Source organism: Myotis yumanensis, unplaced genomic scaffold (assembly GCF_028538775.1).
Source record: "Myotis yumanensis isolate MYYU_CA2020_CCGP unplaced genomic scaffold, mMyoYum1.0.hap1 SCAF_12, whole genome shotgun sequence".
Taxonomy (NCBI): domain Eukaryota; kingdom Metazoa; phylum Chordata; class Mammalia; order Chiroptera; family Vespertilionidae; genus Myotis; species Myotis yumanensis.
The window spans coordinates 54,965,051-54,991,367 of NW_027223763.1; the positions used below are offsets into that span (position 1 = coordinate 54,965,051).

The window sequence follows — 26,317 nt, forward strand, 5'->3', positions numbered from 1 at the left end:
GTCTCTCCACATGCAAACACCAACGACAGGCCAAGTGAGGACAGTGACCATCCACAAGCCAGACTGTGCTCCCAGAAACCAAACCCTGCCAGATCTTACGGCAGACTTTCCAACCTCCAGAACCATGAGGAAATAAATGTCTGTTTAAGCCACACGCAGGGGTCCTCAAACTTTTAAAACAGGGGGCCAGTTCACTGTCCCTCAGACTGTTGGAGGGCCGGACTATAGTTTAAAAAAAAACTATGAACAAATTCCTATGCATACTGCACATATCTTATTTTGAAGTAAAAAAAAACAAAACGGGAACAAATACAATATTTGTATTTGCATGTGGCCCGTGGGCCGTAGTTTGAGGACCCCTGGCTATGATATTTCCTATGGCAACCCAAATTGAACAGGTAAGGGCAAAAGTAGGTTTACAGCTGTGAATATGCAACGCACAAAGTTTATTCTTGTATTATTAGTTATTGTATTATTTCCCATGAACAACTATAAACCTGCTTTTGCCCCTACCCTGTAGATTTCAACTTTCCCACAGCCCCTGCTCCAAGAAATACACTATTACACACTATGCTATGCCCCTCTCCTCCAACCAGAGCCAGTGGAACAAGGGTTGGGCTCCTTACCCAAAGGAAGACAATCTTAAGTGCTGATCTGAAAGCTAGAATGGGCTAGAGCCGTGGTCGGCAAACTGTGGCTCTTTGGCACCTTGAGTGTGGCTCTTCCTAAGCCTTAGGAGTACCCTAATTAAGTTAATAACAATGTACCTACCTATATAGTTTAAGTTTAAAAAATGTGGCTCTCAAAAGAAATTTCAATCGTTGTACTGTTGATATTTGGCTCCCTTGACTGAGTTTGCTGACCGCTGGGCTAGAGTCTCTCCTGGGAACTTAAGAAGAGAAACATTCAGAGAATAAACTAACTAGTGGAGCCAGAGTTGAAAAGATGGGAGGAGGATGAGTAAAGGAGGAAGAGGCACATGCCAGCCTGAGTTATGAGAGAACAAAACAAGTCAGTTGATACGAGAAAGAAGAACACAGCTTGGGAGACCCAACACAGTCAACGGGATGGAAACAGACTGATTGGTCCCTAAGATGCAATCACTGGCATTCTTACAATGAACTCCATTTGGCAACAGGTAATTAGTGTGAGGCTCTTCCTTCCTTTCAAACAACCTGCTTTGGTACAGCACCATACCATCACATCCCAAACAAAGCAATCCCCCCAAGCACTCCCGCTTAAGAAGTACCCTTCCTCCACGTGAACACTCGACTTCCAATAAAGACCTGAAGGAGCTACAAGCAAAGATAACTATGAGAGGACCACTGAGATAATGAAGCATCCTTAATTTCATCAGAAAAACAAGGCATGGGGTAGCCGCTATTACGGCAGATGAATAAAATACTATGAAGTATTCCGTTTTGATCAGTGCCTGAGAAAAGCCATAAGGTTTCAGCTAAACAAAGCATTCACCCACTATCGAAATAGCAAGGCTAGATCCAATTGATAAGGTTTCATTCTAAAAATGAAACCACAGTAACTGAGAACAACATTTTCAATAATGGTATTTTTAGCAAAAATATTCCAGACATGGGAGGCGAGAAGTAATAGTTTCACTGCAATCTCCACTAGAAATAGGAGCCACGTATGTATGTCACAAATTTAAAAAAACACGGAAAAACAGATATGGAATTTATAAACCAGGGGGGTGGGGGGGGGGGCGGGGAGAGATGAAATAAAGGCTAAAACAATCTACAAGAGGTGGGGAACAGAAAAAAAAGTAACAGTAAACACAAAAGCAAGGCGGCTGAAATAAATCTAGATTTCTGTATTCATAATAAATACTAATGGGTCAGACTCACTTATTAAAGAATAAATCCATTAATCCAGATGTCAAAAATGAAACTGAGCCCTGGCTGGTTTGGCTCAGTGGAGAGAGCACTGGCCTATGGACTGAAGGGTCCCTGGTTCGATTCCGGTTAAGGGCACATGCCTGAATTGCAGGCTCAGTCCCGGGTGGGGAGCATGCAGGAGGCAGCAGATCAATGATTCTCTCATCACTGATGTTTCTCTCTCTCTCTCTCCCCCTCTCCATTCCTCTTTGAAATCAATAAAAATATATATTTTGAAAAAGACTCCATCTTTTTAAAAAACTGTTTAAAAATGAAACAGATTTGCATAATAACTATATTTTGATATCATTTATCTGTATTTGTAAAATGTATAAAATAGATGCTACAGATAAATATGTACATATTAAAATCTACATTTGACATTTTTCATAATAAAAATTAGGAAAATACTCTATTACAGAGATTTTTCAACCTCTTTTCATCTCATGGCACATATAAACTAATTACTAAAATTCTGCAGCACACCCAAAAATGTATTTTTTGCCAATATGACAAAGAAAAAAAGGGGTATACTTTTGATTCACTGACACCAGACAGCTATTGCTGTGTTAGCTGTTGTCATTTTTTTTAATTTCACAACTTAAGAGAAAAGACTTCAGTGCCCCTGACTAAAAGAGTCAGGCACTGCATGTTTTAAAAATTCTTGTGGCACACCAGTGTGACCCTTGTGACACATCAGTTGAAAATCACTGCTCTAATATGAGAAAGCAGCATGTTAATCCACAGTATGCTGACATATATAAATCAAAATCATTACTTTGACCTATAATCCACGTACTCTAACCAAATTTTGGTAAAAATAATATTAGCTCATTCCTTTCCCAGGAATTTCCTACTAGGGACAACAAAAACCAAACCTGTTGCAAAGAAAAATATATATAACACAGAAGTTAAAATATTTTATTATAGCCATACTTATACAACAAATGTATGTATACTAACAAACATGTTCATTAAATTATTTTGGTTTTGAAAGTTACTTCCTTTCATGTTTGAGATTGTTGGCCTGAGGTGAAAGGTTCATTGTCTTTTCTAAAAGTATACATGTTCTTACCTTAATTGCAGATTCCTTAAAGCACAAACTAGCTTTATAAAGACACTAGAGGCCCGGTGCACAAAAATTTGTGCACTCGGGGGGGGAAGGGGGGGTCCCTCAGCCCGGCCTGTGCCCTCTCACAGTCTGGGACCCCTCGGGAGATAAGGACCTGCTGGCTTAGGCCTGCCCCCGGGTGGCAGAGGGCAGGCCCAATCCCTAGGTGCAGCCCCTGGTCACGCTCAGGGTAGGGCCAATTGGGAGTTGGGGCACCGCCCCCTGTCACACTCAAGGCAGGGTTGATGGGGAGGTTGCGGTGCCACCCACTGTCATGCACAGAGCAGGGCCAATCAGGGGGTTGGGGTGCTGCCCCCTGTCATGCACAGAGCAGGGCCCATTAGGAGGTTGGGGAGCTCCCCCCTGTCACGCACAGAGTAGGGCCAATAGGGGAGTTAGGGCACTGCCCCCTGTCACACACAGAGCAGGGCGGATCAGGGGGTTGGGGCGCCGCCACTGTCACACACAGAGCAGGACCGATCAGGGGGTTGTGACGCCACCCCCTGTCACACACAGAGCTGCAGGGCGATCAGGGGGTTTGGGCACTGACCCCTGTCACGCTGACCGGGTGCCAGGAGGCCTCGCGGCTCCGCTGATCCCGGTGCTGGGAGGCATATTACCCTTTTACTATATAGAATAGAGGCCTGGTGCATGGGTGGGGGCCGGCTGGTTTGCCCTGAAGGGTGTCCTGGATCAGGGTGGGGATCCCCACTGGGGTGCCTGGCCAGTCTGGGTGAGGGGCTGAGGGCTGCCTTCAGGCTGGCAATTGACCGAATCTCCCAACCGCTCCTTTTTTTCTTTTTTTTATTCTGGGCCAGCTTTAGCTCTGGCTCTAGCTCTGAGGCCTCCGCTGCTGGTTTGTTTGCGTTCTATAATCGAAACAATGTATAACTTCAGCTCTGAGATCCCAGGCCGGCTATATTTGTTACAAAGTTTCAAACTGTCGGCTGAGAGTTGGAGTCTGCAGTCCCTGCAGCAAGCAAGCCTCATGTTCGCTTCCACCTGCCTGGCTGCCGGCCGCCATCATGGCTGACAGTTAATTTGCATAAGGATATGCTGATTAGCCAATGGGAAGGGTAGCGGTCGTACGCCAATTACCATGTTTCCCTTTTATTAGTGTAGATTTTACCAGATTCACAGTCACTTCCAGGATAACTAAATTACATTTTGGGATGCTTTTGAGTTAAGCTCCCATATTTATTGCTCACACCCAACTATGAAGTCAATTTTAGAATTAGTTCCCCAAAACATGTAGCTCACTGGCAAGCTAAAGCTCACTGAGAGGTATGGTTAGATGACAAATTAGTTGTACTAGTATGTACTCTGCAATTAAAATCTCGGCTGCTATTATTAATCAGCTGCCTATTTGAAAGACTGAACATTCTTTTTTTAAATATAGTACACAAATCTATTCTATGATCTAGTTCTACTTATTTCCTTCCTCCTCCACCCTCATCTAGAATTTTTTTTAAAAAACAAGCACAATGAATACACAGATACATGTTAGATAACTATAGATTCCAGTATTTTCTCTCTGGACACCCTTTTACATATTTTCTATCTATAATGTTCGCTCTTGATACAGCTGTATCAGGACAGGGGCCCTCAATCGCTAATTCACACTAAACATGATGACTCAGAGAAAAGATTTAGATGCCCCTGAGACCGAAGATTTAGACTCCTGTGCTCTCTCACTCCCGAGTTAAACTCAGGGGAATTTAGGTTTCTTGGGCCATTTGCCCCTGTTGTTACCACATTTTTCAGTGCTAAACACCAAGAAGCAACAGGCCTTCATGCTTCTTAGGCAGAATCATGCAGAGGATTCCTTCAAGGACTGTCCTTGCAGGCAAACAATGGCAGGCCGCTAGGGGCTCATAAAGCACTCACTCCAGCCACATTCTTTTCTTGGGGAAACAAAAACTGGGCACAGGGATTAACACCCTGACCCAGAATTCCCAGGTGCCATTCCTCTGCCGCCAACAAATTCTCTGGAGTAATTACTGTGGGTCCCTGCCTCCTGCCCTTTTGCTGCCTGGAAGGGGGCAGTTCTCCAGTGGGCCCAGGGAGGCTCTGCCCACGGTGCTTAGAAAAAGCAGGGACACTCACAGTGTCCCCCTGAGACCCACAGGCTGGCAGCTGCCCTGCGCCAGGACTTGTCGGTTGCTGAAGGAGGTAACCGTACAGAAGACCTCTGTGGTTCCTCAGCCCCCCTCCCAACTTATTTCCCCACCCAACTACCTTACGTTCATGCCCTTCACCAAAGATCACTTCCACTGAGTTTGTGAGGCCTTCATGCTGATAGTGGGGCAGAACAATATGTGGATTTGTCAGTTGTGACTGAATGATTCCTCAGGGTCAAGTCCTAAAACAGCGATTTTCAACCTTTTTTTTTTTTTTTAATCTCATGGTACACATAAATTACTAAAATTCTACAGGACTAAAATAAAGTATTTTAAATGTTTTGCTGATCTGACAAAAAAAATAGGTATAATTTTGATTCATTCACACCAAATGGCTATTGTTGTGTTGGCTGCTGTCATTTTTTTTTATTATTTGACAATCTAAGGGAAAAGAGGTCAGTGCCATGACTAAATAGTCGGTATTGAATGTTTTCAAAATTCTTGCATCACACCGGATGAAAATCACTCTCCTAAGGTACAGTGAACAGGAACCACTTTCCTAAGACAGACAAACCTATGGAATTGGGAGGTGGGGAAGGGAGAACAAAATATTATAACCTTCAAATTATTTCCCCACCCAACTACCTCACGTTCATGCCCTTCACCAAAGATCAGTTCCTAGGGCTTTTCCCCATAACTTTTAAAGTAACTCTACTACCCACCCACCCCCACCACCACCCCCATTTCCCTATTATTGCTCCAAATTGTTTCTCCCATTCTGGAATCTTTTCTACAAAAATTATGAAGAGTGCCGTCTGTCATATCGCCTACTTAGTATCACCGAGCTGTAAGAACTACACATAATTAGATATTTTTATCCTTCCCCATCAATCAGTGCCTCCTAAATTCAGTTTGTGCCTTTCATAATTTCCCTTTGCTGAATTTGGACAGGAATAAAGATCAAGTTTCAAACCTTACTTCGAAAAAGACAGGCTCAAATTTCTAACAGGAAATCCTCTGGGAAGAAAACAGCATATTGGAGTGACATCTACCGTGGCCGTTTCCCTTTCCTGTACAATGCCCGTGGGGACCAGTGGTCTGCACCCCCAGGAGGTTTAGTGTTAGCTCTTTGCTCTGAGAAGCAAGCACCACACGTGTACTGAGAAGGGCTCATGAATGATCTCTCTCTCTCTCTGACCGCACTCTGCAATACTTTTCATGGAGCAATTTAGAACTCTTAAATTCATCCAGAAGAAGTCATTTCAAATTTATCTGAAATTATTAATGCTTAATAAAGTATTAATGCTTAATAAATTGTTAATGCTTAATAATTTCACTTATCTGAAGACATAAGAAAATTTTGTGAGCTTTTACTCATTCTAAAGCATAACTTGCTAACACGACATTTCACAGATGTGGAAATACAAGGTCAAAGAGATGACTTTCTCAAGGTCACATAATTTGAGCATTTTATTAAGCAACCATATTTCTACAGCCATTACTATGTAGAGGTACTGAAAGTCTATGTAATAAAACATCAACAAGTACCTGAAAGTTTCAGCCAAAAATAATCTAATTCAGCTCCAAGAAAATTTTCAGGCAGAGAAGAAATTACAGGCTTAAAAGCCTTACTCAATCACATTGGGTGTGTATCCTGAGTAGATTCCCTAAGTAACAAACTGTTTAAATTTCCATGCCATTTTGCTGATTAAAAACAAAAAATAAGAACCAACAACAATTTTATTCCTCAGTTACAAATTTATCACCAAATACTCCCTTCAAGAGGTAACAGTTTTCAAATATATATTCACCCTTGGATGCCTAAAATGTAGGCTTGGTTGGAACACTCAAATGAAAGCAGTCATTTATTTGACACTTTTAGAAACTGCTATTCAGTAACAACTAATAACACTGCATTTAAGAACTGATTGCTATTGCATCTACTGTAATAATGACTATTCCAGAGTATAAAATAGTTCTGTAAGTGAGATTTTTAGGCAAGCAGGCACCATTAATTTTATTGTTTGAAAAAGCTTTCATATCTCCTTAAACAGAGCATGTGGTTTGCACACATGCATTTCCCTGAAACCTAACAACAACTTTGTATTAGATACACCCAATTTCAAGTAAGAATATTGAGGCTCAGAGAGATAAAGTGTTTACCCTTACATTCATGAAGTTTTTTAACAGAGCAAACATTTAAAGCCAACCCAAGTCTGACTGACATCAAGGCAAGTCCCTTCCACCAAATCATAGCTCTAGGCTCTAATAAGAATATTAAAGAAAAGCAAGCCCTGGCTGGTTTGCTAAGTGGTTAGAGCATCAGCCAATGGGACGAAGGGTCAAGGGTTCAATTCCCAGTCAAGACCAAGCATGTGGTGTGCAGAAGGCAACCAATCGATGTCTCTCTCTCACATCGATGTTTCTCTCTCTCTTTATTTATTTTTCTCTCTCCCTCCCTCTCTCTTAGTCTCTCTCCTCCCCCCTTCCGCTCTCTCTAGAAATCAATGGAAAAAAATATCCTCATGTGAGAATAAAAAAAAAAAGCAGAATAGCAAAAAGGTATTTACCTTCAGATTAGTCCCAGGCAGCTATGCTTTCACAGTTCCCAGACTGCTTTATAAAATGCTCTTAAAAGAGCACACCACCAGATTTTGGCCAGCACCAAACCCTACTGGAGCAAATTCCACTTAATGGGGTCAGCCTCACAGAGCAGATCATACACTGTGTTTGGGTCAATCCTCATAGTTCACCTTTTCCCTCTGCTCCAAACTGTTTCCCTTATCCCTCACAGGTGCTATTCTAAGAGCACCGCCAATAAAATTCCTGCAAGCATATCTCCTTCAAAGAACCCGTTTCCTAAAGGATTTACTAGGGCATGATTGATTATTATTTGCAAATGCATGTTTTTCCCACTGTGGGAGCATTACATCTCCATACCTGCTATATCTCCTCGGACAAGGGAAAAAAAAAAAAAAATTAACAAATGGGACCATATCAAACTAAAAAGTTTTAGCATAGCAAAAGAAACCATCAACAAAATAAAAAGGGAATCCACTGAATGGGGGAACATATTTGCTAATGATACATCTGATAAGGGGTTAAGTTCCAAAATATATAAAGAATGTATACAACTCAACACCAGGAAGACAAACAATCCAATTAAAAAATGGGCAAAGGGCCCTGGCCGGTTTGGCTCAGTCGGCCTGCGGACTGAAGGGTCCCAGGTTCTATTCCAGCCCAGGGCATATACCTTGGTTGCAGACACATCCCCAGTAGGGGGTGTGCAGGAGGCAGCTGATCAATGTTTCTTTCTCATCAATGTTTCTAACACTCTATCCTTCTCCATCCTCTCTGTAAAAAAAAAATAAATAAATGAAAATCAATAAAATATATTTAAAAAAATATTCAAAGGATCTGAATAGATACTTCTCCAAAGAGGACATACAGATGGCCACAGACATATGAAAAGATGCTCAACTTCACTAATCATCAGAGAGATGCAAATTAGATACCATCTCACACCTGCTAGAATAGTTATCATCAATAAATCAGTAATTAAGTGCTAGCTAGCAAGAATGTGGAGAAAAGGACACCCGAATGCACTGCTGATGGGAATGCAGAGTGATCTAGTCACTATGGAGAACAGTATGGAGCTTCTAAAAAATTAAAAATGGGACTGCGTTTTGACCCAGCAATCCTACTTCTAGGAATATATATATATATATATATATATATATATATATATATATATGGCTAATGTGCTAAGTGTCCAACCATCTGACCAGTTGCTATGATATGCACTGATCACCAGGGGGCAGATGCTCAACACAGGAGCTGCTGAGCTGCAATGACTTGGCTACAGCGGTTCTTGGGTAAACACACTCCAAAACCAGAGAGGAGGGAGCCCGATTTCCTCACGGGGCCATGTGATTCCACCTTTGGCTGTGGGTTATGTTGTTGCTGGGGCACTGTCAGCCCCGAATCTGGTTTACTGCACACTTCTGTTTGTGTTCCATACCCTGTAGGACAGCAACTTTGCAGAGTGCCCTCTTACACTCCGGGACCCCTCAAGGGATGTCGGAGAGCCAGTTTCAGCTCCATTCTCCTAGGCCAGGCCGAGGGACCCCACCTGCTGGAGGGACCCCGCTCACTGCGGGGGGTTGGCTCCGGGGGGTTGGCTCCAGGGCGTGGCTGGCCATCTTGCCCAGTCCCACCCTGCCAACCATCTTCTAATTAATTTCCTTTCAATGTGCACGAATACATGCGCTGGATCACTAGTATCCTAAGAATCCCGAAACACTGATTTGAAAAAATATATGCACCCCTGTGTTCACTACAATGTTATTTACAATAGCCAAGATCTGGAAACAGCCTAAATGCCCATCAGTAGATGAGTGGATGGAAAAGCTGTAGTACATTTAATAAATGGACTACTACTCAGTCACAAGAAAGGAAATCTTATATTTTGTAACAGCATGCATAGACCTGGAGATTATTATGCTAAGTGAAATAAGCAAATCAGAGAAAGACAAATATCATATGATCTCACTTATATGTGGAATCTAATTAACAAAATAAACTGATGAACAAAATAGACACAGAGGCATAGATGCATGGAACAGACTGACAACTGTCAGAGCGGAGGGTGGTGGGGGAACTGGGTGAAAGGAAGTGAAGAGATTAGCCAAAAACATATACAAAACACACAGACATAGACAACAGTGTGGTGATAACCAAAGGGAAAGGAGGGTGGGGGTAGGTAGAGGTGGGCAAAGGGAGGGAAAATGGAGAAGGAAAGTAACTTTGCTTGGGACCATAGGCGCACAATGCACTGTGCAGATGATGTTTGAGATGTACACTTGAAACCAGTATGGCTTTGCAAACCAATGAAACCCCAATAACTTCGATTAAAAAAAATGAGGTCACTGCTTGGGTCCTCTACCCCAAGGGTCTCCTTAGACAATAGCAGTGACCTCACTTCCTGACGATGGCCCCCAATAGAACGTGGAACCTGGTAACCAGGCAGCCACATTCTATAACATCCCCTACCCGGAGACACTGGAGAGGACACCGTGTTTTCATGTTGTCTGCCAGTGTCCTGAGGCCTAGCTCTCAAAAGAAGCAGCAATGACCAGCACGGGTTCTGAATTCAGCCCAGACGCCTGTGGCCCTTTTCAAGGTGGGACCCAGAGGTAACACAGGGAGGCCCAGGGAGGTTTTGTTCGGGCCAGGCTACCACTCTGATCCTACCTGAGCAACTCTACGTCCCCTCCCTGTGTGTGTGCATGGAGGGGGGAAGGTTGTGGAAGGGTGTGTAGAAGGGAGATTCATGTGGGGAGGGTCTGCCCAGAGCAGGAAAGGTTGAGGGCAGGTCAGATGCCTGGTGGACCAGTCATGTCCACACCCCAGGTCAAGGCTGGCTGGGTGGATAGGAAGTGTGGGCAGTGCCCTTCGCCGGTTGTTTATCCTAAGCCCTGGAGGTGAATCTCATTTGCCCTGGGAGGACGTCTGTACAGACACAGGGCTGGGCTTGATCTAGGAGCAGAGGGTCCAGTGGGCAGAAGCAGCGTTGAGTAGGGCCAGGCTGGGCTTGAGGCCTCCTGACCCACTGCTGATCACTGTCATTGCAGAACTCAACCCAGGACACGGGGGAGCAGAAGCTGGTCAATAAAGACCCCCAACCTGTCTCCACCAGTGAGGGGCAAGTGAGCCATACAACCAAGGGCCAGAGCAGGCCCAAAGTGAGTGTGGCCACCGGTAGGGGGGTGGGGGTGGGGGTCCTCTTGGGAACCAGTGCCCATGGATGGCTGGAGGACTCCTTCCATGAAGCCATCCAGTTTCCCCAGGCAGCTCACGACTTCCGACTCCAACCTGGAGACCTGTGCCCATGTTAATCAAACCAGGCAAGATGACCTAGAGCCCAAGGAGGCAGAGCCCAATGGTGAGAAGGTGGGGGTGGGATGGGGGATGGAGGTCCATGGGCGCTTATGGGGAAGGGTTGGTGTCAGACACACAGGGAGCACCCCTGAGACTGGCCAGGAGCAAAGACCGGCCCCAGACCACCCATCTCCTGGACTGCGGGTGGGGAGGACGTCCTGTAGTGGGTCCTGGGCTATGGCTGCACTGTGTTTAGGAGGCACATGGAAATGCAGGCACCTGGGTGATCTTTTCTCTTCTCAAAATTTTTCTCCTCCTCAGAGCCCAGGAGGCAGAACAGACTCCTGCTTTAACACTTGCTGTCCATTCCCAGGAGCCTGATCCAGGAGCAGACTTGGAGGGGTGTCACCTCAGTGGTCCTGCCACCTCCAGCAGCCCCTCCAGCTGCAGTTCTGGAGCCATGGCCAGCTTGGGCAGCACCTCCAGACATGGCTGAGGACCCTCCAACTCTGGCTGAAGAATGCTCTCCAGAATCTGCCCTCCTGGTCCCTGCCCTGAGGAGGAGCAGCCTGTGGAAAATGCATCAGGGGCAGTTGGAAAGCCTTCCTCACAACCCAGGGCCGGAGAGAGGTGTCACATCCCTGTGGTGCAGAAAACGCTGGAAAGTCGGTGCTTCTAAAGGGACACAGGGCACGCACAGGCACCTCCAACCAGAGGCAGGGTAGCCGCCAGGACATGTCAGAGATACCCCACTCCCTGATGGGGACACACCCACGGTCAATACTGGGGGGACAGCACTGTCACCTTCAGACTGGCAGCTTCTGGGCTGGTGGGGACCCGCCCTGGGGACAATGTGAGGCAGCAGAGGCCCCAGCAGATCCCCTGGGGAGAAGGGGAAGGCCCCTCCTCTGGGAGAACAGTGAGCAGGACCTGCCAAAGTCCCACAGGGGCACCCCCGCACTGGCAGGGCTCCCCCTAGGAGGTACCCCCAAAGAAACTCATGCACAATTCTTCAGAGATGTATTTTCCAGACTGCCCATCACAGCATTGATGAAATATGTGGAAATTGGAAAAAACACTAATGACCGTGGAGAGGGGATGGGATCCACCAATCCTGGTCCGCATGGACGAGGGGAGCTGAGCAGCTGCTAAAGTGGGTACTGGGGTCTCTATCTGCCTGGAGATAAAGACCTCATGGGTCCTCTCACGTGAGACACGTGGACCCCTATCTGCATCCAGGATCCTACCTGTTAGACCCCCTAGATGTGATGTCAACAGGCAGAATCGCATATGGAGAATGAGTCTGCCTGTGACAGAGACAGAGAGAGAGAGAGGCAGAGCCTGACAGATACCCATCAAGCCACTTATTATGGTCACCTCTGTGGTGGGACTTGCAAATTTCTTGTCGTCTCTTTGAGGTAATGTCTAAATTTTTATAATGCATGTATGACTTTGATAGTTCTAAAAATATTAAATTCATACTCAGTATTACCGATTTATCACTCATCTATGGAGTGAAGTACATTATATAGTTTTCAATTTTTAAAACATTTATGACAAGAAAAATAAAGGTTTATTATAGTACATAGTCAATTATAAAGTAATTCAGAATCAAGTAAAGAACTAAGTGCTTCCAGGGAGGAGAGCCCTGACAGGGCTGCTCACCGTTCCAGTCCTGTGTGTGCACCTATGGTTCTGTGCCCATGTTGGTGCCTGTGCATGTGCACATGTGCATGGGGAGGGAAGGATTTCCAGGCATGCACCCTTCTGGAACCTCATTTCCCTAGATGTGGACACTGCCGGTTAGTCCTCTCCCTCCTTGGCATTTTCTGCGACCCCCATATCAGAATTTCCAAAGCCCCTGCTGTGGAACATGAGCCATTTCCAACTTTTCACTCCCATCTTTGTCCTAAAGGGAACATCTGCATCCATAAATGTTTATTTAGGACGAGTCTCTAGAAGTGGAGATTCTTAGTCTAAGGTAAACTCAATTTTAAGATGTTGGGGCAGTTTTCTATATCCAAGGTCACTTGTCCACTTTGAGCCTTATTTGGGAAAGCAAGGTGCCGAGACCTGGGGTTGAGGCCTCAGGGAGGGAGGCAGAAAGAGGGGCTGGAAGTGAAGGAGATGAAGATAGCTGAGAGTGACACACCACCTGGAAGGTCCCGTTCATCCTGCCTGTGCCCTGGCCCATGTCCCAGGCCCCAACATTGCCCCTAGCCCACATAAGCCCCACCCTGCTCCATAACTCAACTGAGCTGAGCAGCCTGGCCCTGCCATCCAGGATACTGCAGGGTGTGGGCCTGCACATTCTGGCCTGTTCCCTCTCCCTCCAAGCACAGAGCTCCTCTTAGTCAGGAAAGCAGATCTAGGGAGGCTCAGCCAATCTCAGGGACCACCATGAACGTGCTCTATCCAGAGGAAGTTCTCAACTGCAACAGCAGGACCCATTTGATCTTGGGTGAGAAGGGACCTTACAAGGGATCTCATGGAAGGTGCCAGAAGGTCAGAGCACAGGCTTATGGATGTGGGGCAGGCCTCAGAAGGCAAACCACAGAGGTTCTCTAGCAGTGACCTCTGGCCGGCCCTGTGCCAGCCCAGCCCACACAGTCAGCACATTAAGCTTCTGTGAGTGGGGCTCTGCTCAGTGGGGACGAGGGAGAAAGACCTCATCTCACTGTCAGGTCAGGTGGAGTCTATTTGGTCTGAGGCTGCCAGGTGAGGCCACAGCCAGCGCAATGTGTCTTGTCTGTCCAGAAATGGGATAGTAGATAAGAAAAAGGTGTGGTACATGTATATACAATGGAATACTACTCAGTCATAAAAAAGAATATAACCTTACCATTTGTGACAGCTTGGATGGACCTAGAGAATATCACTCCAAGTGAAATAAGTCCGTCAGAGAAAGATAAACACCATATGAATCCACTTAGTTGTGGAACCTAAGGAGCAAAATGAATAAACAAAACAGAAACAAGGGGGTTGGGGACTGGGTGAAACAGTGAAGGGATTAAGAAGTACAAATTGGCAGCCACAAGATACAGAGATGTAAAGTACAGCATAAGGAATATAGTCAGTAATATGTAATAACTATGTAAGGTGCCAGGTGGGCATGTGGGCTATCAAGGGGAACAGTTTGTAAAGTACATGATTGTCTAACCACTATGCTGTACACTTGAACCTAATACAAAGTAATATTAAATGTAAACTGTAACATATATATATGCCCAAGCGACCGTGACGAGCGGAAGACTAGATGACTGGCCGGTAGCTATGACATGCACTGACCACCAGGGGGAAGAAGCTCAAATCAGGAGCTGCCTCCTGGTGGTCAGTGCGCTCCCACAGCCCACCTCCCGCCGCCAGCAAACCTCCTGCGGTCCCTCCCCAAGGCCAGCCAGCCCCAATCAGCCCTGATCATCGGCCAGGACCCCACCTGTGAACTAATGTGCACTGGGCCTCTAGTTGAGAATAAAAACAAAAGAACACACTACTGTTTTGCTAGTTGTGAGATCCTGGGTAAGTCACTTAACTTCTCTGAGAGGCTATTGTAAAGTGGGCATTAGCAATAACATATGCAAAGTGCTTGGAAATAATCAGCATACAGAAGCTATTGCTATCATCATTCTGACTTCTATTAATCTCTGGACACTAATCTCTGTTTTGTCATTTCCAATTTGCTATCAGATTAACCATGTTTATTAAATAGGTAACTCCTTAAAACACATAAAATTCCATCAATTCTGGACTGGGACTGACTTGTAAATTGCACCATGTTTTCCCTATACAGTAAATACAGCATGTGACTTTAGGACATCCCCTTTCCCATTGCTGGAAACTACACATACTTTTTGTTCTAATGAGGAACTTCAAAATCGCCCCCTACAATACTTCAAAGAGGTAGAAATGAAGTCAGTAATTGCAAACTCCAAAATTCAGTTTGCCAAAGAACTGACACTTATTTAAAAGTGTTATCTACTAGAAAAAGACAGATGGGGAGAGAATAAGTTTGCTGTAGAACAAGACCCAGATAAACATATAGGGGAGGAAAGGAGAAAGAAAAAATGAGGTGAGGAAGCTAAAAGAGAGGAGATAGAAAGATGGAGTGGCAGCAAGATAACTTAGAAAGCGCTCAGGAAATTCCTTAGCATTCACCAGGGCAACAGGAGGTGGAGCAGGGTGTTAACTGAGGTTACAGATGCACAGGAAGGACTGAATCATTTCCCACCCAAGTGAAATCTGCTCTTGCTCAGAAAATGAGAAATGCTGTTGAGGCACTGGGCATTATTATCAACAACAGTATTAGCAACAGAATGGCTAACTATTGTTTCCTAGCTTTAAGAAAATCAATAGCCGCCCTGCCCCTGTGGCTCCGTGGTTGAGCTTAGACCCAGGAACCAAGAGGTCTCTGCTTCCACTCCCAGTCAGGGCGCATGCCCTGGTTCCAGGCTTGATCACCAGTGGGGGCTGTTCAGGAGAAGCTGATTGATGATGTTCCTCTCTCATCGATGTTTCTATCTCTCTATCCTTCTCCCTTCCTCTCTAATAATCAATGAAAAACACATTTTTTTTAAAAAGAAAATCAACAGCCAAAACAATTACATAAATATCGTGTTTCTATAACATAGTCAAAAACCCCACTGTACTATTTCCGCAAGTTTTAACTAAACACTTACATTTCCCTAGGCATGGGGCACAGGATCCTTCCACTCTCATTTAAATGAACATGAACTTTTAATTTGATTTTGAATTCATAATTTTGTTACTTTTTATGTAAGAGGTCTACCCCACATTCTATAAACTCCACCCGCTCCAAATCTGTATGTGTCTATATCTGAAGCATATGGCAAAGCAGAATAAGGACAGCACCTAACTTCTGAGCTCTCGATTTAGTGGAAAACAGTAATTACACTGCAACATGATGCACTGAATTCTGTGTGAGGACAGAGGAATCCAATGCTGGCACCATGAGTCAGAAAGAATTTGGAGGAAATGTGACATGTGAATCATCCTGAAGGATGAACAATTAGAACCATGAGTAGTAAAAGCATCTCTTGCTAAGGGAAGGCTGTCTGCTAAGGCAATGAAACCGTAACGAACACATGACTGTGGTTTTAATGTAATGACAGTGGTTCTATAGTACTAGGCCACCAAACTAGACAGGAACTAGAAAAGCCATGCTTCCATATCTCCTTGGGACTCTGCCCTGCAGACAGGCATAGTGAGTAGATACAATGGGGAGTGGAGGAGAGATTACTAAATTTATTTTCTGGAAAAACAAGTCTGGCCAAAGGACAAATAATTCACCAAAGAGACAAAAGAACTAATGATAGTACAACCATATGTTAGGCTGTTAAAACAGCCCTATCAAAAATAAGGTAAGCCTAGCATAAGGCAGTGGCAAGGAAAAAGAAAGGAGATACACTCATCAGAGGGAATAAAAAGATTCAATAACCCCTAGAAGTATGTTGGGGGCAGGTGGAATGAGTGAGAGACAGCAACAGAGATTGACTCTCTAAGTTTTTAATCTGGGAAACTAGAAACATTGGGACATCCTTAAAGAAAAACCACGGAAATAGAAATGTCATCTGTTTTTAGAGGAAGGAGTGGAAATACATTCCTTTCCGACATATTGATCTTGAAATACCTTTGTAAAATAGGAATCACCAGAATTAAAGTGCCACCAGGGCAGTAATTTTTGTTGTTTTGTTGTTGATGGTTCTTTTTTTTTTTTCCTCACAAGGTTATATCCCCAGAACCAGTAATATTGGCTGGCCCAGAGTAGGCACTTGATAAATATTTTTTGAAAGAGTGAATCAATTACATCTGTGAATGTAAGGTAAAAAGAATTCAGACATAGAAAAGAAGAAAATCACTAGCCTCTAGGTCAGTGGTTCTCAACCTTCTGGCCCCTTAAATACAGTTCCTCATGTTGTGACCCAACCATAAAATTATTTTTTTGCTACTTCCTAACTGTAATGTTGCTACTGTTATGAATTGTAATGTAAATATCTGATATGCAGGATGGTCTTAGGCGACCCCTGTGAAAGGGTCGTTCGACCGCCAAAGGGGTCGCGACCCACAGGTTGAGAACCACTGTTCTAGGTATTGCTGAAGTTAAAGCAGATTTGATTTATTGATAAGAAGTCATAGAGATGAACAAGAGGGGAGAATGGAGGGAGGATGGAACATTGGCTAACATGAACATTAAAAATACATATTATATTTTAGAATTATTTCAGTGGTAGAATCAATAAGAAATAAAGACCCTTCATGCTTGATCACACCAAATATCACACTCACAAGCACTCCATATACTAGGCCAGCAATCGTGTTTATTTAGCTGATACTAAATAAGGCTTATTTGACATCACTTTGCTTCCTATACCAACATGAAAACAAATTACTTACGGAAAATAACCTTAATAAGGTCAAATTAAATATAGGAGAAGATAAAGTATCTTAAACAGACTTCACACAATTATCTGTAAGGTAAGTTAAAAATCCTAGTAGAATAAAAAACATACCAGCAAGTTTCAAGATTAAAGTCTCTCTCTGTATATGGAGGGGAATACTATAAAAAATATAAAACTGGCCATAATCCTCTCTTATTCCCTTCCATACTCAATCAGAACATACACCTTTGGATAATACGCATATACTCAAGAAAAAATGTCCACAGTAATAAAATCAGCGTTTTTCATGATCTGTACTAAAGAATTACTAGAGAAAACCTTGTATTCCTCTGTCAGCAAAGAGGTGTCACTGTCTGAATCAGCTGATAAACTTGTTAGTCAGTGGTACTCTACATTGCTGAGAATACACTGAGGCAAAGGAGAGGGGAATGGGGACATCTGTAATAGTCAACAGTAAAAATAAATAAGTTAAATGTGAAATATACATGAGGAGTTACAGGCCAGGTCCAACCATATGCAAACTGATGAATCCAGAGTCCAGGCAAACTTTTAAGTTGTTATGTTCAGGAAGAACTTGATGGATTACTATGTCTGCAATTACAATACCTGTCTCTTAATGTTATGCCATGCATTACATATTTGACTGGCGATTATGTATTTCTGTGGTTGATTATTCTTGTAACTGAGGAGATGATAGAAGGGGAGGAGAGGAGAAGAGGAACTGATGTATAGCTATTTTGCTGCAATAACATGAGGAATTTATTGAAATTAAAATTCTTCTTTGTCTGTTTTTGCCTGATATTCCATTTGTTTTTATGTCAAGAATGAATTCACCTAAAAGATTGGAACAAAGTGCACACATTCACAAACAGAAAACAATATAATAAAGCCTGGACCACCTTTGGTGCAAAGGCAAAGAAAAACTAGTCAGCAAAAGGAATGAGAGTTTACACAGTTTACAGCATGCTGGCAAGATTCCAAGTAGTTCAGATACAAAAAAAATATATTAAAAAAAAACACAAATTAATATGAACCTACCTGAACATGAGCCCTAGAATCCTACCCATACAAGATAAATTAGCATGGCCCAATTCAATTCCCTAATTACTGATTCACAGATAAATAAATAAAATAGGTTACAACTATTTAGTTACCATATGTAATTCCATAGGACTCACTAGAGCTGTCTTGACAACTGGTATTTTCTCTCTGAAAACATTTTAAAAGGTTTTATTCTCTTTCAAAAAACATGACTATTTGCTTCTTAATTAACTCATCCACTATTTAACAACATTCATTAACTGTATTTTACTATGCTACTCAAAGGACTAAATGTTAGTAAGATTATAAACCAATTTTTACTTTTTTTGGTAATCCAGAGAGCACGTCTGCCTAAAATGGTGGTGTTTTGGGGTTTTGCCACTGAATTTCAATTAATTGATCAGAAAGTACAGACAGACATATAAATGCTTAAAGTGGCAAAAAGTCTGAATAATTTCTGCCAGAATATTGTGTATGCACACAATGATGATTATCCCCACTTCAACTCTTAGTATGTTTGATGGTCTTAGTTGTAACATATACTACATGAAAATTATTTGGATAATTTAGGCACCAAATTACTCCTTTGTTAACCAATTCACTATATGGTTGTCACATAAATTTGTCACAAGCAGTGATAGGTAAAGCAATCAAAAATAAAGAAGTGCAAAAAATTAGCAAGTCAGAAGCATTAGGCAAGCAGTCTGGAAAGCAAAGCTTTGGCTCCCTTAGGAAACAGACCATGCTGTGCTTATACTCTTCACAAGATAGGATGCAAAAGCTGTGGTACTCATGTGACTTTTAAAAAAAAGTAATCACTTGCTATCTTTAAAAATTAGAAAACTTTAAATCTCTTCATTTTAAACTTACTGGTAGGTTTTTTAAAAGTATGACTTACATAGTTTCAAACTTCAAGTAACATTAAATAAGGGCACTTAAATTTTATGTTTATGAATACTGTCAAACAAAAAAGTGTGACACACACAGTTGAAACCAAGAACAAATACTCTACAAGACAATGTACAAAGCATAAAAGAATCCTAAACTATTTAAATATTCCTGAATGGTATAGCTATACAATGATCTAGTACTCAGCAATAAATAATAATGAATTATTAATACAGGCAACCTGGATAAATCCCAAAATACAGAGTAAAAGAAGTCAAACAAAAAGAATATACTGTAAGATCCCATTTATTAAAGCTCTAGTCTAGAGAATGTGAACTAATCTCTAGGGACAGAAAGCAAGTCAGTGTTTACTTGGTGATGGGAGACAGGCAGAAGGGGAGGCTGGGAAGGATTACACAGGGGCAGGAGCAAAGCTCATGTCCACTGTCTTGACTGTGGGGATGGTTTCTCAAAATTCAACAAATTATACACTTTCAATTTGTGCAGTTCACCATGTCAATTGTAAAGTATGCCGCAATTAAACAATCCTTCCTCTGACTTGAGAAAGGGTGGAACCTGAATGTCCTGGTTCAGCACCCACCCAATGTCCACTGAACTTAATGGAGCTGGCTAGGGACCAATAATCCAGGCCCAGGGGGTGTTTCTTCTTTTGTTTTCCTACCTCAGAACAGATCTAGAAGTACTTTGTGACTCAGCCTGACCCAACATATATAGTCAGCAGATTCTATCAGAATAAAGAGGCATTCTGTGCTGTACTTTTCTAAGTGGGAAGAGAATAACTAACTACTCCCAGCAGAACCGTGAATGTGGAAGGAAGTGGGTGGGGTGGGAGGAAAGGCAGAACTCCAACTCCACTGAATCCTAGAGTTGAGGCCTCCCCAGGTCCTACAGTGGGAAATAAATGTCTCCCAGAGGCAGATTTCACACTTTGACTAATTAAAATTAAATACTCAGGGGAGGCTGGGAGAAGTGGGACATAGCGAGGGGAACATTAACCTAAAGCTGTGTGAACTTTATCCAGTAATACCTTAGACAAACAGGACCTGCTAAGGGGGCCTAGCAATATTTAAGAAAAGCTGGGCATACCTGGTATAGATCAGATAGTATCTTTTAAGTTGTGGAATAATTTTTTAACTTCATGATTCTATCCTCGTGGTTTTGTTAGGTCACTGATGTCCAGAGAGCACAGAATGACAGATTTCCATGACCATTTCTACATCCAGTTCCCTGATACAAGGCATGCCAGGGGCCCACCCAATTTCATAAGATAAAGCTATTCTAGGATTAACTATAGGTCCAGGTAACAAATAACTGTAAGCAGAAATCAAGATTTAAACATGCATTCTCCACTGGTGTCCTGTGTGCCACATGGTAGTTAACCTCCTCAGAGTCAAGAGACATTGGTTCAAACAGATGCTATTAAAGAAGATATGGATGTTTAATAATCTCAGATCCCATTTCCTCACTGAGAAAATGAGCAATCAGTGAAATCTGTTGATCAACATCTCTACTTACCCGTTTGTTATATCAAAATAATTTAGCATCCTTAGTTCACAAACATGTGTTTTCTTTGGGGGGAAGGAGGTTGCACCTAGGTGATAGAATTACAGGTACATTTTTTTTCCTTCTTTTAGCTAGTCTATGTCTTCCACATACGTATTTTAAAAATATGCTTTTTTATTTTTATCATAAAAAAGTTACCAGAAGAAATAATTATCTTACATATTTTACTCTAATTTTAAGATATAAGCACTAGACAGTAAACTATCTCAAAACATACTCAAATGATCAACATTAAGTCATCAACACAATCTAAATAGGTTTTTCCTCAAGATCTATCTCACTCACTCTCTTCGGTGTGTGTGTTGCTAATATTTCTGTTTTTTTCCTTTCTTACAAGTGTTTCCTTTTTCACGTTCCCCTCATGCATTTATTTATATCACGTTAGATCTGGAGGTGGAGTTGTTTACAAGGAAATAACAATGAATGCTGTTTCCACAGATATAATCAAGCTAAAAGGAGGATAAAAATATGTATTCCCTAGACCAAAGAAATTTCACCGCTACAGGCAGGAAAAAAAAAAGAGTAAGAACTTTAAGTCTCCTTTTACCTTTTTTTTTTTTTTTTTTTTAAACTCAGCTGGCCAAATTTGGAGAAATTGCTTTAACAGTTCTCTAGTCTAAAGAATTGCTTTAACATTATAAATAATTATAATTTCAACACTTAAAAACATTTTCATTATATTGTGATACAGCAAACATATTATTACTTTTAAAATCTTTTATCTTTCTGAAATGGAAAGGTTTCTGGGGAAAAAAAGATTATGCCAAATATTTGCCCACAAAATATGCACAGGATATATACACAGTTTTTAGATGAAGGTAATTTAAAGAATAAAAAAATGCTGCTTAATCAGACTCCAAAACTATTATGAAAATATTTTATGACACAATTTAAAAAGAAAATGAAGGCTCTATGTACAAAAACAAATGCCAATTTCCCAGTAAACACCAGGATAAAGAAAACAAGTGGCCCCAGGCCAAAGCTAAAATACCTTGTCCTCAAATAGCAGTTTCCTTTATTCACAAACATCAAATTACACAATAATACTTAGTTATACTACCACAACAGCCCCCACAGGACCCCCCTCCCTTACCCTGAACCAGTCCATTCTTCACGCTCTCACCAGTATACAGCCTAGTCTATGAGAGCCTTGCAGTCTCTTTAAGAACTCTTTTCTGGGCTGACCTATGTCCCCAAATTTGTATGTTGAAATCCTAACCAGTACCTCAGAATATGACCGTATTTGGAGATAGGGTCTTTAAAAAAGGTTAAATGAGGTCACTGGGGTGGTCCCTAACCCAGTAGGACTGGTGTCCTCTTAAGAGATTAGGACACAGGCATTCACAGATGGGAGCCCATGTGACGACAAGGGAGAAGGTGGCCATCTACAACTAGTCAGCAAGCAATCCTATGCCGATGTCTAATTTATTTGAATCCCTGTAACCTTTATTAAACATAGAACCTTTTATTCTTTTCTCTGTGTATTTTTCCAATTAAGATCATAAACTATAGCAGTATATTGATTTCGTGTTCTCCCTAGTGTCTAGCCCAATACAATATGCCTCCGATTCCATCTATTACTGCCTACTAAATGAGTAACTACCTCGGACCTTCATGGGAAATATTTTACAGGAAGGCAATGGATTACTTAACATCAGTTTCCTTTATCTAGAAGTAGTTTTTCATCTCATTCTTACTTGCCCATGTGGAACTTCACTATAATTATTTAATGACAGTATACCAACTTTACCATACTAAATATAATTTCCCAACTGTATTTATATGGATGCTCTCCTATGAATGACACTAGTTTACAAGAGACAAAATAATGCCTTTCTTCTGGTAAGTATGGGGTTAATAATGTATGTGACAATGTAACTCTATCAAACTAATGCCTACTTTAGGCAAAATGTGTTTGTCAAGCAGATATAACTGATTGGGAAATATAATCCTATATAATAAAAGCCTAATATGCAAATCGACCGAACAGCGGAAATGACCAGTCGGTGGGAGGTGGAGGCTGGCGAGCGGGCGGTGCCAGGCCAGCCAAGGCACCTGCCAGTGGGCAGAGGGAGGGGACAGCGATCGGTGGGCAGCGATCAGTGGGTGGTGGTGACTGGCGGTAGAGGGGTGATGGGGGGCAGGGCCAGCCACTTGCCACCAGCGCTGTCCCCCGATCTGCTCACCAGTCGCCTCCTGAAAAGGGAGGCCAGACTGTGGCTTAGGCCCCACAGGGAGCGGGCCTAAACCATCAATTGGACATCCCCCAAGGGCCCCTGGACTGAGAGAGTGTGAGGGCTGGGCTGAGGAAGCCCCCCCCCCCCCCCCCCCGTGCAGGAATTTTCATGCACTGGGCCTCTAGTCATGATACAAGATACAGTCATTCACAGACACCATCAAGTAGTTCTGAATCTATGGGAAGCTCTCTGCTTCTTTAAAGTACAGGACCTGTCACTGGCATATGTGTTGTTTGCTCCAGCATATATGGGGACATTTCCAGTCCAACACATCAACTTTAAGAACTCTGTTACGGGCTCAAGATATTTTATGAAAGTCAGAGAGTTCTTTGTGCATGTTATAAATATACAAAATGGAGCCAACCTGCAAGACAACCTAAAAGAGTCAAGTCTATGATGTCAGACTTGGGGTGTAATCTGGAGAGCATAATCTGCTTTAACTCAGACAGTTATCTTCCAGGTACATTCATTTTCACATGCCAGCTTCTAAATCCCTTAATCTTAACTCTAGACAATGGGCTCACTTCTTTATTTGTAAAGCACAGCCTCCCCGCCAGCAGCTAAAGACTAAAGTTCTGCATCAAGACAAAATTACACTTTAAGGACTCCCATGAATGTGGCCTGAGCACACCCACCTTGCTGAGCTATAATAAACTCTGGAAAAGGCCTCTACTCCCTCACAGTATATGTGCAGTTAAAAGGTATCTAAAATGGAAAGACATCTTTAAGGGCCAAACAGAGCACTTTCCACATGGTAGGAATTTGGAGCACAATAAAAATTGACTGACACATCTCTTTTCCCAAGCCACAACAGTCAGGCCTAGGAGGTAAAAGGAAGATATCTGTTAAGGAGAGAAGAAAAACCAGAAACAAAAGAGAAAAGAAATATTGAAAAAGCCAAAGAAAGAAAAGGAACACAAGTATGAGGTATGGTACCCATATGATTGACCTATTATTAATATGTTGGCGATAAATTTTATCAGTTTTTGTTAGTTTTAGCAAATGAGGTAGAAAAGAGGAGTAGGAAAGAGTTCACACTAGCTTTGCCTTGCCCTCTGAAAAGAACCCATGACATGCTCTAACCCCTTGCTCTCTTTACCTAAATAAATAAAACTATAGTCCTCAAACCTACTCAGGTAACAGAACAGCTAGAAGTTACTAGAACCCATTGCAGAACGCCTTGAAATATGGCCATCTATATTAAAGTTAAAATATGTAAATACACAATTTCTGCTCATCAGAAACTCCAGTTTATCCTAGATTCCAACAGAGAAAGATACCAAAAAGTTGAGAATGAAACTTGGAAATGAGAAAATCCAACACATTGATTTATAATTAGTTTAATTTTGGAGGGGGGAAGCCTGCCAGTTCAAGGGGCACCAGAAACAGGGCCTGAAAGGCAATAAAATTAAACAATGCACCTATCACAAAAGGGAGTATTTAAGCAATATTTGTCCGTACAGAGCAACATAGTAAATATTTCAGACTTTGAAGGGTATACACCTCTGTCTCAGCTATGCAACTCCTCAACTCTGCCATTATCTGTGAAAGCAGCCATGCACAGCAAGAATGCCACACCGACAACAGGATTAAGTGTGGCTGTGCTCCAACCAAACTTAAATATGGACACACATTTGATTTTCATATAATTTTCACATGAGAAACAGTCTTTTGGTTTTGTCTTTCAACCATTTAAAAATGTACAAACCATCCCTAGCTCCTAAACCTTAGAGACAAAAACACTGCAGCAGGTCAATTTGGCCTATGGCCCGTAAATCTACAGACCCTCTGCTTGTTTTGTTTGAACCTAATGTGAAGTCTGAGCAGGGACAGAGCCCGATCTAGACAGTACTCCATTAAGGAGCAGCATATCTAGGCATCCCAGGCAAGATGACGCCCTCCCCACCCCTCCCTCAGGCGAGGCACAGGTGCATCCATCCAGAGCTCTCTGCATGGCATTAGAAGTTCAAGCCAAGGAACTTCAGGGTTTTTAAATACAACTGTTTACTTAAATTCTACCAGGCACTAAATGCATATATTACAAATGTAGATGATTCAACCTTATAAGAAAAAAAAAAGTTCATTATAAACACCTGCACCAAACCATCCCCTGGTTCGTTTTTCAGATCAGGTGTTATTTATTCTGTAAAATGTATCCTAAATGAGTAATGTCCACCCAAACACAGAAGGATGTTTACACCACAGCTGTCCATCAAAGCTGGAGGATAGGCAGGCCACTTTTCACATTCTTCCCCTCTCAACATCAAAACAACACGGAGGGGTTTCCTTCAGGCCTGGCAAAGCCATGGTCATCTTATGTGCTGATACCCCTGAAACCCTAGTCGCCACCCAAACCCTCCCCACCCAAGGCACACAGCGCCCCCGCCCGGGTTCCTTCCAAGCAGCGCAACTTCAGCAGCCCCGCCCGCGGAGATGGCCCGAGATGTCTCACGTTCCCAACTCGCCCCGGCCCCCGACCAGCGGCGGCCACCTCCCGCCCTCGCAGGCCCCTCCTCTTCTCTGCGGCCCCAGCTTCAATTTCCAAGGGATCTGCAGGAAATAAACTGGCCTTTGTGCCTCTGCTAAGAACGCCAGCCAAAATGTACACCATCACCACCGCCTCCACACACGCAACTCCCCAAGACACAAGGCGTCTCCCTAACCGCGCTTCCCCCGGAGCATCCGGCATCCCGGGTCTGCGAAATCGCAGATAAAAGCAGCCCGCCCCCCCGCACCCCCCAATAGCGCCGGGGACGGGGTAGGGGGGTGGGGGAGAGGAAGGTGTGAAGCAAAATGCTGGTACCAACGTGGGCAGCAGAGGAAAAGGCACAGACGCCAAGGACAGGGGGTACCAATCAGCGGCGCGGTCTGGGTCCCCCGCCGGCGGGGCGTGAGACCCCAGTGTGGGGACATTCCCCCCGCCCCAACCCTCTACCCACCCCGCACGGCCCGGCACCGCATAACGGGGGACGGGGCGTTCAGCCTGGGACGCGTCCACAGCAGCGGAGAGCAACAGGCTCCTGCGACCGGCCCGCGCGCCAGGCCCGGGTCCCCCCCCCTTCTTGGCACTGTGCCCCTCCGGGCGAAGGAAAGGAAAAAACTTTCAAGCCACTTAAAGTAAGGATGGGGGAGGGAGGAAAGAAGGACC

At 43.1% G+C, this 26,317-nt stretch overlaps 1 protein-coding gene across 10 annotated transcripts in view; it reads right to left on the reverse strand.

Moving 5' to 3' along the window:
* MPDZ (multiple PDZ domain crumbs cell polarity complex component) overlaps nucleotides 1–26,317 on the reverse strand; it is a 268,048-nt gene that overhangs the window by 147,903 nt on the left and 93,828 nt on the right. The window contains exon 1 of one of the 10 annotated variants that reach the window (XM_070431680.1): nucleotides 26,109–26,174. The exons of the other annotated variants lie outside the window; for them this stretch is intronic. The gene's annotated coding sequence lies outside the window, so the exon portion shown is untranslated. Of the gene's footprint in view, nucleotides 1–26,108; nucleotides 26,175–26,317 lie in introns of those variants that run through there. 10 annotated transcript variants of the gene reach the window in all.